This window comes from Haemaphysalis longicornis, unplaced genomic scaffold (assembly GCF_048455015.1).
Source record: "Haemaphysalis longicornis isolate Haplotype H1 unplaced genomic scaffold, Haemaphysalis longicornis Haplotype H1 scaffold_2, whole genome shotgun sequence".
Taxonomy (NCBI): Eukaryota; Metazoa; Arthropoda; class Arachnida; order Ixodida; family Ixodidae; genus Haemaphysalis; species Haemaphysalis longicornis.
The window spans coordinates 45273878-45292372 of NW_027526295.1; the positions used below are offsets into that span (position 1 = coordinate 45273878).

The window sequence follows — 18495 nt, forward strand, 5'->3', positions numbered from 1 at the left end:
GGGCACTGCGGTTAGGTGGTAGTCATCGCAGTTTGTACTCATGACACGAAAACGGATGCCTTAACAAAGCCACGAAGTTTATATAGAAGCAAATTTGGATATTGGCGTAGTTTATAAAAGGGGGCCACCAACAAGGTTTTCTTAGTTCTGCTTGGTGCAGCATCATCAAAATCAATCCGGCCAATGTGCCCTTCACAGTGAATTATAGTGGAAACGCTCGTAACTGTCGCTGTCCGCAACGTGACTGAAAATTGTTCTTCGTTAGTGCATACATTAGAGACTTACGTGTGTATATTCCCAGCCAAAGAGACGTTGTAGTTCCGATGGAAGGTGCCATAACTGATCAGAGTAGGCATTGGTCACCATCAACTCATTGCCACCGCTAAAATTGACTCGTAGTGCTTCCTTACGGGCTGCCACATTTCTCCACAACAATTCGAGCTTCCCGAAGCATAGCTAATACCATAACCTCAAGGCGCAGACAAATAAACCTTAGATAAACGAGTGTTTGAAAATATAAAATAAAAAAAAATGCGTCGGCCGGGAATCGACCCGGGTCAACTGTTTGGAAGGCAGCTATGCTAACCACTATACCACCGACGCCGACGCTGCGCGTGCAAGACCTCGCTACGCTGCTAGCGGGGATTGTTTCATTGTTGCGCTCTTGTAAGTGCGAGATAAAAAAATTGACAGGGAAAAAAGAACTACAAGTCGGCTGTCCTGTGCACCAGCTGGTCGAGGCGTTCGTTGCTAGTGACGTAGTGCCGCTACGTTCTGCCGCTACGTAATCTATTCTCCGTTGTTTTTATAGCGTCCTTTTCGTTTATCAGAGCCTAAATCCGGGTGAGAAAGACGAAGGTGCGAAAACGTGGTTCAAGATTCCATGGAGCATAGCTCCTCTCAGTTCAGCTTGCGCACAACGTCACTACGATGACCATCGGGTTTTCAGGACGATTGCAAACGGACGCAGTAAATTACGCACTCATGAAGCTCACTTCGATATTTCCATGTTACGTCACAAGTAGGCGGAAAAGTATGCGGCCTAAATTAATAGTTTAGGCCGCATACGTTTTTATTGCAATAGCTTTCCAGTCCCCAAACTGTTTGTTCAAGCAAAATTAAATTACGGCATTTTAATGTACTAGTCAAATTTTATACGAAACGACTTTCAGATTGCGAATTTTTTTATTGCCACACCTCTGTGGCAATATTACCTATACTTGCACTTCGCTGTGTGTCATTGCAATAGTTTGCTCCCCCCTCCCGCAATCCCCTTCAGATCCTGTGATGTATGGTGTATAAATAATTAGACAGCCAAATAAATAACTAATCAATGAAGGAGTAAAGTCCTGCTTTCGTGACGCACAATTGCGTTCAGGAGTTAACTTTGCTCGTGAACGAGTACACCCTATTGTGTTAACCACTAGCCTAGAACCGTCGACCGTCATTCCAGTGTTCGCATCCTTACTGAACGTCGATTTGTACTACCGCAATGCAATTCTTACTTTCAAAACTAACTAACCCTAGGCTAAGGTACTGCTGATTTTCGTAATGGATGCTGAGGGCAGAACTTGAGTGTCTAAAATAGGCTAGCATTCTAAGACTTTCTGCTATACAAAATCATTATTTTTGCTCGTTTGTTCCTCCCCTGTAGGCCGTAACGGGCGGCCTCTACAGTGTGATCTTTTTACTAATGTGAAGGGTGTCCAAAATATTGGCTCTGCTCAAAAAACCGTGCAGGATTAGTAGAAACGGTTAGCATGTGTCATGCACGCGCGTATTTAAACTGGGCTCCATGCATAATACAGTCCGCTTACCGTGCAAACACTGTTGACCGCCCATAACTCCATGACCATCGGCGCCCACACTGCGCGTAATGTTTCCAACATATTCTGCTTAAACTATCAGCTCTTATTTTTCACGCAAAAGCCACAGTTTGTCATGAAGCCGTTTAAAAGTCAGCGTAGGAAGGTAGAGCACACTGAGCAAAATTACCGGTTCGGAATAGAAAGAGGAAGATGAAGAAACATTCATGAGATGTCTGCATTCGTAAAATTTACCCTTTATACGGAAATCGTCAAGAGATCATGGTTTCAACCTCGAAAGAAAGACAGTGGAAGAATACGAAAATTGGCAGGGCCACAGTGGCGTGGTAATGTTTATTGCTCCCTTTCGTTCAATGTCCTTTCCTGCGCTGTTGAAACCATGATGTGCAAGCACCAACTATCCCAACAATGCACCTGAAACCATTACGTTGTCAAGGGACAATCATGCAATGTAGGGGCGAAGACAATGACGCCGCTACGGCGTGAGGGCTCATTTTTGGTTGGCTGCGAACGAGGACGAAGAGGGTGTTGGCTGCGTGTAAGCGTCGTGGGTGCCAGTGACTACGATGCCTGCTCCGACGGCACTGGCTGCTGTTTTTCAAATATAGTGAAGAAATTTGTTCTTGCACTCTCTTCCTTCGTCATCATGACTGTCTCACCCGGCGTAGTTAATGATGAATGAAAGCGCGCTATAAGAACAACGCTCTAAGAACAGCGTAGAACAGCACCGCATTGTCCGCGTCGGTGGCGCCCGGGGAGCAGCAGGAAAACGGGAAATTTCGCCTTGACGCAGCGTTAATATGGCACTTTCATTCCGATTGTGCAAATTTCATTATTCCGCTTTTGTGCGCCGGAACAAGGGCGGTTTGCAAGCTTTGCTTCCAAAATGTATTTATTAGGACAAGTTCAGGGTGCGCAATTTTTAGTGCGGCAGATTTAAACAGGTTTTATAAAACATGACCCGTGCAGCCAGGAGGGCCTTCAATTTATTGATAACTAGCGGTTGTACCAGGCGATGCCCGAGATTAACATTCTTTCATACAAAGTGCATGTTGTCACGGTCGGTGCCCGAGATTAACATTCTTTCATACAAAGTGCATGTTGTCACTGGTCTTGGTGTTTATCTTGTCGGTGAATTCCTCGTGACCGTACGCGCGGCGATGGTTTTTGGGCGCTAATATTGCCTAGTTGTCGCTTTAGCCCGCCAACAGTGATAAAAAAAGCAATGCGTCGGCCGGGAATCGAACCCGGGTCAACTGCTTGGAAGGCAGCTATGCTAACCACTATACCACCGACGCCGACAATACGGCGTTGTTCTGCGAAGAAAACAGTTGTTGAAGGACTCGCGGAGGTGGCGTGTACTAGATCACAATGCCCAGAACGCCGCAACAATTGTGGTCGCGGATTCGGGAAGGGAGAAGTGCGAAAGCGGAAAACTTCGCAGTCACGCAGCTTAAATAAGGAACGTCCATTCTGATGAAGCGAATCTTTTTTTGCGTGCGCGCTTGCCGCTACAAGGCCGGTTCAGACGCCTTTTCTGAGTGCAAAGCCTTTGCCTCCGAAAGGTATTTATTGAGACAAGTTCAAGGTGCGCCCCTTTTAGTGTGGCAGTTTTAAACGACTTTTATAAAACACGATCCGCTGAGCCAGGTAGGGCCTCCTATTTATCGAAAACGAGCGGTAGTACCTGGCGATGCCCGGGAGGGCCCCTATACCAATGACACTACTGGGCATAACACCTGTTCAGTTATTTCTTATCCTAAATTGGGTCTGTCACCATGCAGTTGCACACAATTAGGAACTCCCGCGTGCTGTGAATACACGGGATCCTATCGGAGGCGTGCGGTACCGGGAAGGGAAGCGTGATTCCAAACGCTTCGCTGCACAGAGCACCCACGTGACATGTGTGATGTTACTGCAGGCGCTATTCTTTTAGCGCCTGCCAAAATGAGCCCTACCGCTCGGGCTGTGTGGCGTCAATGAAGAGTACTGAGCAATGGCGATAACGGCTGGGGTTGGAGCCCCACCGGGTTTTTTTTTATTGCTGAACTTTTCTTTGCTAAATTTGATTTTTCTTTGTAACCTCAACTATACGTGTTGGTTTTGTTAATAATAGTGATTTTGTATGTTTTAGGCCGCTTTAGGTTTGGGCTGCAGGCAATTACGACGTTTAACTACCGTTCTGCATGGCGCGAACAGACATGTCACGTGGATGCTCTGTGCAGCGAAGCGTTTGGAAATACGCCACCGGGAAAAGGGGGAAACTCGTGTTTTATTTAAACTCTACCGAAGCAATTTGTACCGCGATGGTGCGCTCAAACGACTACTTACCCTCGGAAAGTGTTCCCTCAGTAGGTATGAAGGGTACTGGTCAGTCACAGTTTTATGTCATACTAACGTAGGCTGCTACGGGGAGGCGCGTGGTTGCAGAAACTCCCAACAGATGGCGAGAGTTATACGAAAGCGAGAAAATTTAATTGAATTCTATGTCCAGACAAGTGCAAGATTAAAATTCCTACTCGCGTCTTTATACACGTATTAGGGCAAAATCGTGAAATAGGTATTTCGACAACTGTATATGGAGCATGTGCAAGCGAAAACGAGTTGACCACTCCAACGGGCTGTTTAGTTATTGAGTAATTTGTTAAAACACGTATGTTTCCCAAAATCCTGATTGCCTCTTTACGAGGTGAGTGTTATGGGGAAATATTCTAAAACACTGTTTAGATGCGTGCATAAGTTACCTATATCAAGAAAAACTAGTTCTATACCTTAAATGCTCTGGGATAAAAAAATAAATGTATGAATAACTATAACAGCACTCACTCTTTCCCGGGCGTACTTTTTGAAAAATGACAGCAAAATTCAGCTTCTACATTATAATCAGAATGTGCTGTGTAATTTGCAGCCTAGTGTCACTAGATAAGATACAGAGTACCGTCACTGAGGCGCGCAAGTGAGCAACGGTGGCCATTTTGTTGCTTATCAATGTTGCCAGATTGCCGTTTCGGCGGCCTTAACGCTGACTTGGACGAGGTCATTTGTAAACAACACTGCCGGAGACGCAGCAACACGGCATCTTCGGACGCACTTCTGTAGCTGAAATGCTACGAAGCGCGTTATCTTTGATTCGCCTTCGTAACGATGCCAGTCGCGCAGCCGCAGAGCAGGGAAGGTCAAGCTGAGACTACCACAGTTGGCCGACGGAAAACGCATAAACAACAAAATGTCGGCACCCATGAAGCGTCACAGTGTAAACAATTGTCAGGTGATGTGAACTGACCAATGATCGCGGCGGCGGCACGGAACAATAGGTGAAAAGAGTGCCGGTACTCTGTAACCTTATCTAGTGACACTATTGGAGCCGTTGGAGTGAGCAGCTTGGATAGGCGTTGATATCACCTGTTAGGCCTTTTCGGCTCGTCACGCGTGTCATTGTTTTTCTTTATTCTTTTCGCCTTTTTTTCTTTCGCCCTTTTCTTTCCGCCCTTTTGCCAGCGTCGTAGGCCGAAATACTTAAAATTGGTTTTGTGTATTTGTGTTAGTACCATGTATTTGCAAAAATCAATTGAATTCATCAATAAGTGAAACATTTATTGCAGAATCTTTCCGAAATACCGAATCGGCCCAATAGCGTTGGTTAGGAGAAAAACGTAAAACTAGTTTTTAAGGATTTCTAAGTGCTAGACATATCAGCAAAAGTACTTCGATATGTGAACGGTGAGCGAGATAATGACGAATCTACGAAAACACAAATTCGCCCTTTTCCCTTGCTTCAGTGTACAATTTCGGAAAATCCCGCCTTCGCGAGCCCGACGTTATGAATGTATACTCCCGAAATTTGATATTTCTTGGCGTAGCAGTTTTGGCTGGGCGTTGAGAGTGAGTGAGTGAGTGAGTGAGTGAGTGAGTGAGTGAGTGAGTGAGTGAGTGAGTGAGTGAGTGAGTGAGTGAGTGAGTGAGTGAGTGAGTGAGTGAGTGAGTGAGTGAGTGAGTGAGTGAGTGAGTGAGTGAGTGAGTGAGTGAGTGAGTGAGTGAGTGAGTGAGTGAGTGAGTGAGTGAGTGAGTGAGTGAGTGAGTGAGTGAGTGAGTGAGTGAGTGAGTGAGTGAGTGAGTGAGTGAGTGAGTGAGTGAGTGAGTGAGTGAGTGAGTGAGTGAGTGAGTGAGTGAGTGAGCCAGCGAGCCAGCGAGCCAGCCAGCCAGCCAGCCAGCCAGCCAGCCAGCCAGCCAGCCAGCCGGCCAGCCAGCCAGCCGGCCAGCCAGCCAGCCAGCCAGCCAGCCTGGACAGAGACCGTCCGGGGGATTCGAGGCTGAAAGTAAAAACATGGAACAGCTCCATCTATATTAAACACGGGTTCGTGACTCCGCACGCCGACCGTGATACTGACGTCTGGATGGTGGACCTTGACCAATTCAACTTTGTCCATGGGCATGCCGAGGAGCCGAGGTCATAGTGTGTCGGCACTGACAGCACATCTGCTTGCCGCAACACGACTCACCTCGTTGGAATCACTTATTGGACTAGCAAAGTTAAGCAACAAGGGAAAGCCTCAGGGAACCAACAGTGCATGGCAGCGATGTTCTGATAGCAGCTGTCGCTGGTTCGTTAAGCGGTCGTTGTGGTTTGAACCATGACCTTCTCAAGACGATAGTATTCTTTGGGCTATCCAAATGAGAAATATTTGTCTCTCTGTGTGCATTTCTGTCTGCCACTCGATTAAACAGCTGGCCAAAAATTAAAAAAATCCTCAAGAAATGATAAGTTCTGGCAAGGCTGTTTAAGACTCTTCAAACGACTGGTGTAAATCATACCCATTCACTTTTATCCAGCAAGAAGATACACTATACAGTTTGCGGCGATATGTATGTACATAACCTATAGACGAAACGATCTTATAATTGTGTATATGCATTAGGGTAGTGTTTACAAAGCAAATAAACCAACACGTTAAAAAACGACGCAAGTTATGCACTGTCCTAACAGATGGCGTACCAGTAGTGTGAGGACGGCACATTGAATTGACAAAAGCGCCATTGCATTAACACTGGGAGCAGACAGAGCTAAGGCGAACAGCTGAGATGGGCTACGGCTGAAGGCTCTCGCCTGTCGACCACACTTTCAGCAGAGCAAGCAAATACACTGTCAGTTTTTTACAAAAATGGAAAAATGTGGGACTGTCCATGCGCCTGCGCAGTTCAGAACAATGAAGGAGAGAATAAATGTCTTTCACGAGGATGGCTTGGTGGGCTAGTTGGTGTAGCATCATAAAGGGTTGACAGCGCTTGTCCTGTCTCCTCTTCCTTGTGCCGTCGTGTTTATGCGCTGTCAACCCTTTAAGAATAAATGTCTGTTGCCCCGCGCTTCGCATCATGAACCTGGCATCATGTGCGCGGCGTCCGATGGCGTGTTTCATAACATAATTGCGGAGCACTTCCCCATGAAATACTTGTTATCACTTCGAGCAGTATTTTTTGTGCAACTGCTTAAAATATTCAGCAAACCCCTTCTTTCCGGAAACAGTTGGGTGCAGGAAGCTTCACCTCAGTCAGCCGGAAACGACCAAAGTCGAAACGAAATAACTGCAACACAAAAAACGAGAACACTTTTGCCAGAATAAAACGCAATAGCTGTAATCAAAACGAAGCCCTGTCGATTAATTATAGCGAAAAATTGTCATTCTGCTGCGCTTTACGCGGGCGGCACTTTTTGGAATGCGTCATTGTGGATCATTCTGCTGCGATTTAGCGGGAACGTTTACGTTCTTCAATGTCTGCGCTCTTTTTCGCAGAGCGAACCACGCGCGGCCTACCCATGCTGCGCTAGAAGGTGAATTCTCCGTTAAGGCCGACTCCTGCGATGTGTCGCGATGCGAGCGACGCCGCTGATTGCTTTCTTCTGTGACAAAGCGCAGCCCTTGTGTGTGCGCCTTCGCCAGCTGCGAAAGGCCAGAGAGAGCGGCGCCCGTAAAAGGGGACCCCGTTGGGTTTTGGCGAATGCCGCCACCGAGGCCGGAAGTCAGTCCATCGAAGCTTTCTTTGGAAAGTCCCGCCGTTGTGGCTTACAAGTAGAATTTTGGGTACTGGCTCTGACGGCTTCGTTCCAACCCATGTGGGTGTCAGCATTTTAAAGTGAAGCCTTAGTGTCCTCTCTGGTATCGTTGTACGGCGATACGCCTTGCAGGAAACCCAACTTTCTCTGACGATGATGATGATGAGTGAGCGTGTGCGAAGTAAAAAAAAACTGATTGATTCCCCTGTCAGAGGAATCGGTAAAACACGAAAGGTAAATGTGCAGCGATATCAGCAGTTGAGCATGATTTTCGGGTCGGCGGCTGTCTTGTGGGTGTGCTTCGCGAGCAACGTCCTCCTGGCGGGTCGCTTCGGCAAAGGTGTGCTGGCGTAATTTCCGTGACGGATATGACGTAACTGAAATATTGGTGTATCGCGGCATTAAACACTTTCGTGTTAAAATACAAAACTTGAAAACGAACAACCCTAAGTATAACGTACTCTTTAGTACCAAAGGTTGCTGCCCCGTAAGAATATTCGGTGTGCAGGGTTGAAACTCCGTGACGGATATGACGTCAGGAAAATCCTTGGTGTATCTAGGAATAAAACACTTTCGTGTTAAAAATACCGCAGAAATTCAGAGAATTATCCACTAATGTGTAGCATTCTCATGCCCCTTGTCTTGAGTGCGAGTTTTCACAGCGAATTTTTTTTTGTTTTTGTCACTCTTCTCGAACCAATTATCTCCATTTACGATATTGTAACGATTACACCTGGAAGTTTTGCAAAATCTACATTATTGTGGAAATTGCGGGCCGTTTCGCTGTTCGCCATTTTAGGTAATTATATTTTTCCTATTTTTTTAGTTTTTCAAAATTTTACTTGACCAATTATCTCCATTTACACTATTACACCGATTACGGGGGGACTTTCGCAAAATATGCATTATTGTGGAAATGCCATACGTTTTACGTTTCGCCATTTTCCGTATTTTAAAAATATATTTCCTATTTTTTTAAGTTTTTAAAAATTTCGTCCCACCAATTATGTCTGTATGCGTTACGAAAACGCTTATATTTGGAACTGTCGCGACATCTGCATTATTGCGGAAATGCAGGACGTGAGACGTTTTGCCATATTCCGGAATTTTCTTGAATGTTATTAAATATTTGTTTTTCAAAATTTTGTGGGACCAATTTACATATTTATGCTATTATAGCAATTACAGGTGAAAGTTCTGTGATAGCTGCATTTTTGTGGAAATGCAGGGCGTAGTAGTAGTAGTAGTAGTAGTAGTAGTAGTAGTAGTAGTAGTAGTAGTAGTAGTAGTAGTAGTAGTAGTAGTAGTAGTAAGTATTGTTTAATGGACCGGACTTAGCCTTGCACAGCTGCAAGCAATTGCTCCACCTAATCGTCCCCAATACAATATCAGAGACTCAAAGTCATCACAACTCACTCAGTCCTGAAATAACAGACACACAATGTCACCACACCTCACTTATTCCTGTGGACTGCAAGAATCCGAGTAGGAGATCAAACACCTCTCTTCGCACAATCCATTGTTCCCTAGAAAAAATAATGTCCTCCGATGTAGCATAGAGCACTCCTAACTTCTGGAAATCACGAAAAAAGTTCGTCCGCTCAGGGTTGGTTTTGGAGCAGTTCATAATGAAGTGATCAATGTCACCGGTCACACTGCACGAGGGGCACAAAGGGGATGAAACAATGTTGATTTTATGTACCCAAGCTGGTGTACTGGCTCAGTCTGTTCTTACTCGGTGGAGCTACACGGTACTGGCTGTGGGGGTACTCGGCAAACAATGCTACGCATTAAAACGCTTTCCGTGGCAGTACTCGAACCTGGATCTATCGCGTTATGAAGCCGGTGTGAATCCGATTGCTCTATGTAAACATGGTCGAACGGAGCGTCAAGCAGCAAGCACCAATTCGCGCTGCACGCCCCAAACCCAAACGTTACGCCTACGGAGTGCGTATCCGATTGTTTCTGTGGGAATTCTAAAAATTTATGCGTACTTCCAGGGTAGCACATACTCGCAGGGTGGGATTGGCCAACCAAAGGATACATCACTATACAGCTTCGCGTTAGACCATAGTCGTCGTTAGACGGTGGGGTGCGTGCGTTTTTCTATTCTTTGTTGTAAAAACAGTTTTCTAAGATCTGTTCTACGCGTAGCTTTTGCGAATAAGGGCGACACGGTACCCTTTAGGGAGTCTAGTTTCGGTGACCACGCAATGACCACGTTGAATATACGTTCTGCATCGCAGCACGTGACATCTCTTATGGCACGTGGTTAAGAGGGGGAGGGGGCGCTGCACAGCTAAGCGTGGAGAAACACCTCACCCAGTGGGGGCACCTCCTAGCAAATTTCGTTGAACTGTCCTCGCAGACTCTTTCCGTGGCTGCAAACTGCTGAGGTCAGTGAAGGTCCTTGCAAAAAGGTTTCGCCTCACAGTTGGCCTCACGTTTGAAGGTGCACGAAATTTAAAAGGCCGTACATAAATAGTGCAAAGATCAAGCACTTTTCATGCCAATCATTCGTATTTTTATGGGCTACGTATTACCCGTGAGCCATTCGTACCTCTTCAAACATTTCACGTAAATGCTTGAGACAGAATAAAATTTCTGTGCCACCGAATTCGGAAACATTAAGAAATTACAATGAATGCAGTGGAGCGCACGTCAAATATTACCTGAAATACTGCTTGAATCTAGGGCACTCTTCGTGCATGTAACGATGCCTAAAACACATCGAGTCGTTGTCATGAAGGTCGTTTTCTATTTTGATGATGGTGATGCTTTTGAGCTGTTGTCCCATCTCCGAAAAGAGGGATTGACCAGGGCTAAATCTTTTTCTCTGCTCTGCTTACAGCTTGTATTTAACTTTCTTTTGTTTTTCCTCCATCTATGTTTACTTGGCGGTTTCAGTTTTTGCCTAAACAGATAAACTTCTGAAAGTTTATTAAAACACGACCCATGGTTTCATGAGCCTCTGGGCAGCTTTACATGTCCCCATACAAGTTTCTCGTAATGGATGCCCGTTCGTGAAACGACTGATAGTTATGTACCTTGTCTGTTTTTATATAAGCCTTTTTATTGGCCAATCGCTTTGAGCGTGCAAGTGCGACATTCGTAGGCAACGTCACCGCCTCCTCAAGGGAATTGGGGTGGCAGTGTTGAGACGAGAACCACTAAGCATTCAAGATCAAAATGGAGCTCGCCGGCGCTGTGAGCCTGCCCAAGGCGCTCGGGGTAGTCGAACGTTTAGGTTACGCGCTCTACGCCGATGACATTTCGCTCGCCACAACGAAGGCGGGTTCCTCAGGATGGATACAAGACACGCTGCACACAGCCGCAGATGTGGTTGGTAAATACGCGAAGGAGTGGGGACTGCGATGGTCGCCTCAAAAGTATGAACTGGTGGTTGTCCGTCCTCGGGCGCCCTAGACAGAGAAGGAAGACGGAAGGTGGTGCTAGAGGGCGAAGACATCGTTCCGGGTCCCAGTGTTGATTATGCGACTCACCATGCAGGCAGACAATAAGGCCACTACGTCACGTCCGTACGCAAGTTTAAGCACTCCTCTGAACCGATGCTACACATGCTTCCGTTGGTGGCAAACAGGTGGAGAGTACTGAAAGAGAAAGACACTCTGAGGCTAGTCCAAACCTTTGGGGTGTCAAAAGTAACGTACGCCAGATCTTACCTCCTGATGAACAAGGAAAAAGAAAGCCAGGTTGACACAATTATATGCAAGGCAGCTAAACAAGGCATCGGAGTTCCCATGAGTGGAACGACGGACAAGCTCCTCCATATGGCTCTACCTTCTCCGACGGACAAGCTCTTCCATATGGCTCTATAAAAGTGGCCGAGATGGTTGAGGGCAACCAATCCAGTCCAAATCAGAGGCTGATTCACACTAAGGCGGGTTGTTTTGTCCTGGGAAGAAGCGGGTGGAGCGTGGCAGAGCTGACTGATCGAAAACAGCTTGCGGACAAATGGCTACCCGCAATCAAGACCAAGCCTCTTCTAAAGAACATGAATCCAGCTCACCATGGCGACAGGCGTGAGGCAAGGCCTCGTGCTCTCAACAGGCTAGTGAAGAGCGAAGCCGGTGTCGTCTTGACGGGGCCTCCAAAAGAAGGGGACGACCAGAGCAGTGGCGGTGGTGAAAACCAAGAGCAATATGCTGATGAGCGCGTCGCTTCAAATCAGAAACATGGATGAAGCGGAAGAGTTGGCCACTGCCCAATTCTTCACAATTCCGGGCATTTCCAGGGTTGTCACCGACTCCCAGCAGGCCTACAGGAGCTTCAAGTCAGGTTGATTGTCCCGGCAGATGCTTCGTGTGCGGGGAGACAAAAAGCCTCCGGAGGGACAAGTTGAATTAGGATGCATTCCGGCCAACTCTTCGCTGGAGGGCAATAAGTTTGCCCACCGACAGGCCTGCGCGGCAACCTACCGGGAAACGGCTCAGGAGGAGGCCAAAAGGAAACCTGTGGTCCCCTACAGGGAGATAGTGCAGTACGATCGCGAGGATAGGCAGAAACTTCCTACCTCGCACCCTAAACTCACGCAGGAGCAGCAAGTATTGTATCGACAGATCCAGTAAGGATCTCTCCCTTGCCCTCGCTTACTGCCTGGCATGTATACAAGTCAGTACGAAAAGACCTGCCCAATATGTAAGCGGCTCGGTATTCTTCGCCCCATGACAGGAGAGCGCGACTTCAGCCCAAAACACCGCCCCGCATCCGCATTTCCTCCACTAAGAACCCTACACTACCCCCGGTGAGCGATGCGAGATTTTGCTGTCTAGCCCCGCCTTGGAGGATCAGCTACTGCTGGTTACCAGCGGCTAGGTGGCGAAGGCAGCATATGGAATCCAATGAACAGGGAGCCACTCTAATCAAGGGCATTTTGCGCTCACATTCTCTCGAAGAAAAGTTTTTTCTCCTTCTCGTCTAGGTGCCCAGCGTCTTCCATCATAGTAACCTTATCACAAAATTCCTTAGAGCTATGCACAGCCGAAAGTTGCCAAAACATGAAGACAAATCTAGTCTACTAGACGGCAGCTATTTCCCTTTCATGTTGTCATATATACATTGCATCGCTTACAGGAGCAGGAAAACATCACCATGCCATAAGCGTACATCCCTAGAAATATACGGCGCCACACTTGCGCACACAAAGGCGCTAGAACATGAACCTCATACAATTTTTAAGTTTGTAGGTTACGTTTGGGACTCAACTTAAGCGTGGTATACAAAAGTAAAAGTTGAACATTGGTAATTGCGTGACAACCTTGGAAGCAGACGAAACATACATACGCTAGATCATGCGGAGTACATTGTTCTTGCTTAGCCTTATGCGATTTTTCTCAATACAATGATCAGATACCATTACAAACATTTACGAACATAAAAGGCCATGACGGAGGATTGGTCGAGAATTTCTGCTGGAACTAGTAGCACCCAGATTTCGTTCTCATCAGAGAACAGTCTTAGATTACAATAAATTCTTCATCCTGGTCTAACATGTCTCTTTCCCACCGACACCGAGGATGTCGCTCTTTCGTAATGCTCTACAATAGCTGATGGGATGAACTTCCGCCCCTAAACACCATTGATTTATATTGAAGCTACGGTACATCAACACGACAAGAACAATGTGCTCCCCCTTCGCTGAACAGAGCAAAACGTAAGCTCTACATTACGACATATCAAGTACTCATTGATGTGGGTCTATCGACCTCAAATGAGTTCTTACAGAAAAAAATACTCACTGGTCGCTACCTTAATCAACAAGCCCTGCTACGTCAGCCTGTTTTAGTGGTATGAAACAGTAAGAACATCACCAGAAATCAAACTTGCGCTACGTTATAAAAGTCAGCCACAATGTTTCATTACCTACACTTTAATCCGCAGTTCTACGCTCACCATTATATGACATTAAAGCGCATCGTTTCATGTGAAGGTGTATGCACAACACCATCACGCCAACTCTCACCTTACCAGGCATTCGCGGTGGCACGAAAGTGTGCAGCGTGGCACCTACACCGATGCGCGCGCAGCATGCCTCTGCCAAGCTGCCCCGAAATATTAGTCATTTGCAACGTGATTTCGCATCACGCTGTGGAATTTGCCGAGACATCATTTCCAAACAAGGAGCAGGTACCGCAAGGCAGCCACATTGGCCCGTGCCACTTGTGAGGGACATATATATTCGTAATGATCAGAAGTCCGAAATATCTCTTCTTCCTTTCGGATAAATTCCCAGCTGCCGGCACCAGGTGTGTGTGGGCTCATCGACTAGGCTCTGTGTGTGTTAGGCTGCATGTCCACGGCAAGATGACAGCACACATACTCAAGACTATCGGTGCGAAAACGGCCCGCCGTAATTTTCTCGACACATTCTGCTTGAACTACGAGCTGTAATCTGCGTCGCATAAGCCACAGTTGGTCGTGGCGTAATTCACAACGCGGAATATTCATTTATTTATTTGTTTGATTGATTCAGCACAGCGTGAACAAAAAAAAAATTGCGATTGAGTTTGAGTAAGTTCTTTCTGTTTTGCCTACCTATGACTATACCGGATACCGTACATAGCGGCTGTGGCGGCAGGTTTCGGAGCAGCGGCGCAGAGAACACGTCATGGTATAAATGAGGGCTGTAGTAGGACATTAACTGCAACGATTGGGGCCTTGTAGAAGGTTCGTGTTAAAGATAGTGTGGCCCTGATATGACACTGACATCTAGGTTGTTAATGCGATGGTTTTGCATATTAGCCGGATCATTCGGTAGGGACCAGTCGTGTCTTCGTGTGTGGCCTTCATAGCTTTTGGTACAGAAACCGGCGAAAACACTCGTTCATTATGGTCTTTGTGGAAGATTTGGACAAGCATGGATAGATGCACGGATACATTGACACTTTTGCTGGCAAATGAGGAACAACTTATTCCGATTCTCATTCCACAGCTTTGATTTTATCAGAGACAAAATTACTTTCTTCGAAGACTTGTACTTTAAACGAAGCTTCGGAGCAACCTGTGAGCAGTGGGAAACGGGCCTGAGCAGAGGTTCTTGGAGCATATGGCAGGCCACATATCTCGCCAAGCAACATAAAATACCACAAAAAGTGAATCATACTTACTCAACGCCTCTTAGCAACAATAAAGCTAATAAAAAGGACACACAATCAAAGTATCATACGATACGGGTCATAATAAAATATTAGGTGAGAAAAGAAATGAATATTCACGGGTTATTAAAGAAGCACATAACAGTTCATTGTCGAAAACATGACCAAGCAAAACTGGGACCGTCTGCACGCTGTAAAAGAACAAGCCGCTAAAAATGTTTTTTTTTTTTTCTCAATTGTCCTAAAAGCTACTTTTGACAATTTAGGTGGGTGAGTGCGCCAATGTTGTCATTTCACCGTGTTCTCCGTGTGTAGACTAATGATGGAATACAGCTGCATACAAAGAAAGTTTGCGTTTTTTACTCACGCCTTAATCTTCAAAATAACTTAGGTAACCGTGTCTACGATTCTAATTATTCTGTATGCTCTACCTGCCTGTCTACCGCCAATGCAATAAAATATTTAGTGTAACAAAAAAGGAAACCCTAGAATCCCACGTGACATTGTTCATATTAAACGTAAAATAAAAATACTAAGAAAATCTAACAAATTAAGCTCTGTCTATGGGTTCAAAAAAAATAACTTGTATCGCTCCTTGAAGGTGAAAATCCGTAGTGCCAAAGAAAACTTCTGCAGCACAACACTAAGTAAGTTTATGAGGGAGTCGCCCCAGACGTTCTGGCAATATCTTGGTTCAAAAAACAACCCCCCCACTGTCGTTTCAGCGGAGGAGGAATTAATGAAAGCTAACTTATTTAACACTTACTTCCAGTCTGTTTTCACAGCTGACAATGGTAAAAAACGCCGCTTCTGTTTAAGGATGAAAACTTAAGTACTTTAAGCTTGCCTCAATTGTCTGAGCCGGGTTTACTATCACTTTTATTGAACATTTATGAAAAAAAATGTAGTGGACCCCACGGGGTTCCCAACGCATTTTTAAAGCGTTACGCTGAACTACTGTGTAAATGCCATTTTCTTATATTTTCTAAATCGCTTAAAGATTGCCAGGTTATATCGGAATAGAAAATTACAAAAAATTCTTCCCATGCACGGAAGTGGTGACTCGTCTTTTCCATCAATTTACAGACCAATTTCTATTACGTGTACTTCATGCAAAATTCTTGACCATATTATTCTAAAGTCCCTTACCGAATACGCGGAAGAAAATGCTATTCTCCATTCCAGTCAACACGGTTTTCGTCGTGGCCTATCTACTGTCACACAACTGGTTGAGACCCTGCCTGACCTTGCGAATGGCATTAACGATCAATCGCAGGTTGACGTAGTCTTTCTAGATCAGTCAAAAGCTTTTGACCGCGTTTCCCATCCCAAACAGATCCAAACGCTTACCAGTATACCGGGCAACGGACCTATAATCAAGTGTATGGAAAGCTATTTGACTCACCGCTACCAATTTGTTCAATATGGTGCACATGTGCCCGAAACTGCTCTAGCATTGTCAGGAGTTCCCAGGGTTCACTTTTAGCCGCCATTATGTTTCTTCTTTTTTTAATTACGTCGCTGCCGTAGCCGAACTAAAAATCAGATTGTTCGCAGACGATTGTATCCTCTACCAGAGAATAGACAGCTACCAGGATCAGATAAAACTAGATGAGTTGCTAGAAAAAGTCGAAACCTGGTGTCGAGAGTGGCAAATGGAAATAAATACTGAGAAAACTGTCGCCACGTCAATAACAAAGAAAAAACGGAGGCTAAGTCTTCGTAATCGCTGGGAAATGTGCCGCTTCATACCGTCGCTGCCTGCAAATATCCGGGCATCTTGATATCGAGCGACCTAAATTGGACCGCGCATGTTGAATATATTACAATGAAGGCTCTCAGCAAGGTATTTTTTCTTAAGCGAACCATTCGTCATTCAACACCCCGAACAAAACTCCTAGCGTATACCATGCTTATCCGTCCAATCCTCGATTATGCGAATGTGGCCTGCTTCCCTTTCACAAACAAACATGTAGGTGCGCTTGAAAGAGTACAACGTAAAGCAGTTTGTTTTATCTATAGTCCTTACTACGTCCGTGATATATGCTTGAAATTCCTAGTGCTTGCAACACGTATTTTTAGTCTGTGAATTTTTTGTTTTTTTAATGTGACTCCACTCCGGTAATAACCCCATAACGGGATTGACAGTATACTGAAACAAATACATAAATATCCCACTATATAAATTAGAGGACCCATTTGCAAAACGTTTGTAGGGTGGCTGAGAGGACACTATGGTAACTGGGGCGAAAATTAAGACCTGCTTCGACTCCCCTTAAGCTAGCAGCATATCATACGTATATTCGGCCAACACTACCTAATGCCAGCATTGTATGGAGACCCCTGAAATCGGCCTCATTAATATGCTGAAAGAGTACAAAGGCGAGCTGCCACGTTTATTCTCTGAAATTTCTCTTCGACCTAGTCAGTACCTTAATATGTTGCATATTTACCGGTTAGTTCGTGCCAAATCTGTATTGTTTGCTTTTTTGGTCATGTTTCTTGTACTACACCCCCCCCCCCTACTCCTGCCTGGGCCATTCTTGGCCTGTAGTATTTTCCAAATTATTAAATAACAGAACAGTCACATTCTCCTCAACTTCCCACCGTAGAAGAACGTCGGTAATTGCAAAGGATGAAGTTGTTATTTTTATCAAAGAAAGAAAAACGTGAACACAACAAAATATTTTACGCCACCCCACGTACGAAACCTGAGAGGTCTAAACGATTACACATGCGAAGTACCGCAACAGCCTGTCAATGTATATGTAAATTCATTTTTGTCAAAAACAATTCGTCAGTGGAAAATTTTGCATGCAACTGGTTCATTGTGATTCACTGGAAAATTTGAGGAAAGGCTCAAAGAATATTTTCTGCGAGCATGGTCTACTATTTTGTTTTATTTTCCTTTACTTTTATGCATACGGTGACTGTACTGTATTTCCTTTGGCCTCAATGTCGGTGTTTTTAATGTATGCCATGTAACATCTCCATGTTGATGTGTTGCTGTTTAAATCGCGGCAGATTTGAATGTATTGAAGCTTGACATTTTTAGTTTGCACACCCCTCTAACGGCCGAAAGGCTAGCAGTATTCGAAACATATATAAATAAAATTTTTCGACTGTCACTCAGACTGGTCTAATCATAAAAAAACAGTTTTTTCACGAATAAGAAAGAATTTGTTGTAAAATATTCTGCTTTTACAATATTATAACTGAATAAACATGGTACGACGGCCAGTCGAAAGTAATGATGTAACCACCTTCTGCAAACCCTTTAAAAACCAGTCAATAAAGCAAAGACTTGTGGATAATATAGAATTGTCTTGAACACTTTACTATTTTCTTGTGATGTGTTCATTACGCTATAATTGCGAACGTCACGGGAGGCATATTCTTAAATGTAATTTTTGAAAACAAGTACGTGTTACAATACAAACGTTAACATGCTGTTTGCAACTTCTGTCGTTACCGGTGTCGTTGTTATTTTCTCATTTTGCCTTGC

At 45.1% G+C, this 18495-nt stretch overlaps 1 non-coding gene across 1 annotated transcript; it reads right to left on the bottom strand.

Annotated features, from left to right (window-relative positions):
- Positions 1-3052: 3052 nt before the first annotated feature.
- On the bottom strand, positions 3053-3124 carry Trnag-ucc (transfer RNA glycine (anticodon UCC)). Its single transcript has one exon. It is a non-coding gene; the product is annotated as a tRNA-Gly (tRNA).
- Positions 3125-18495: the final 15371 nt, after the last annotated feature.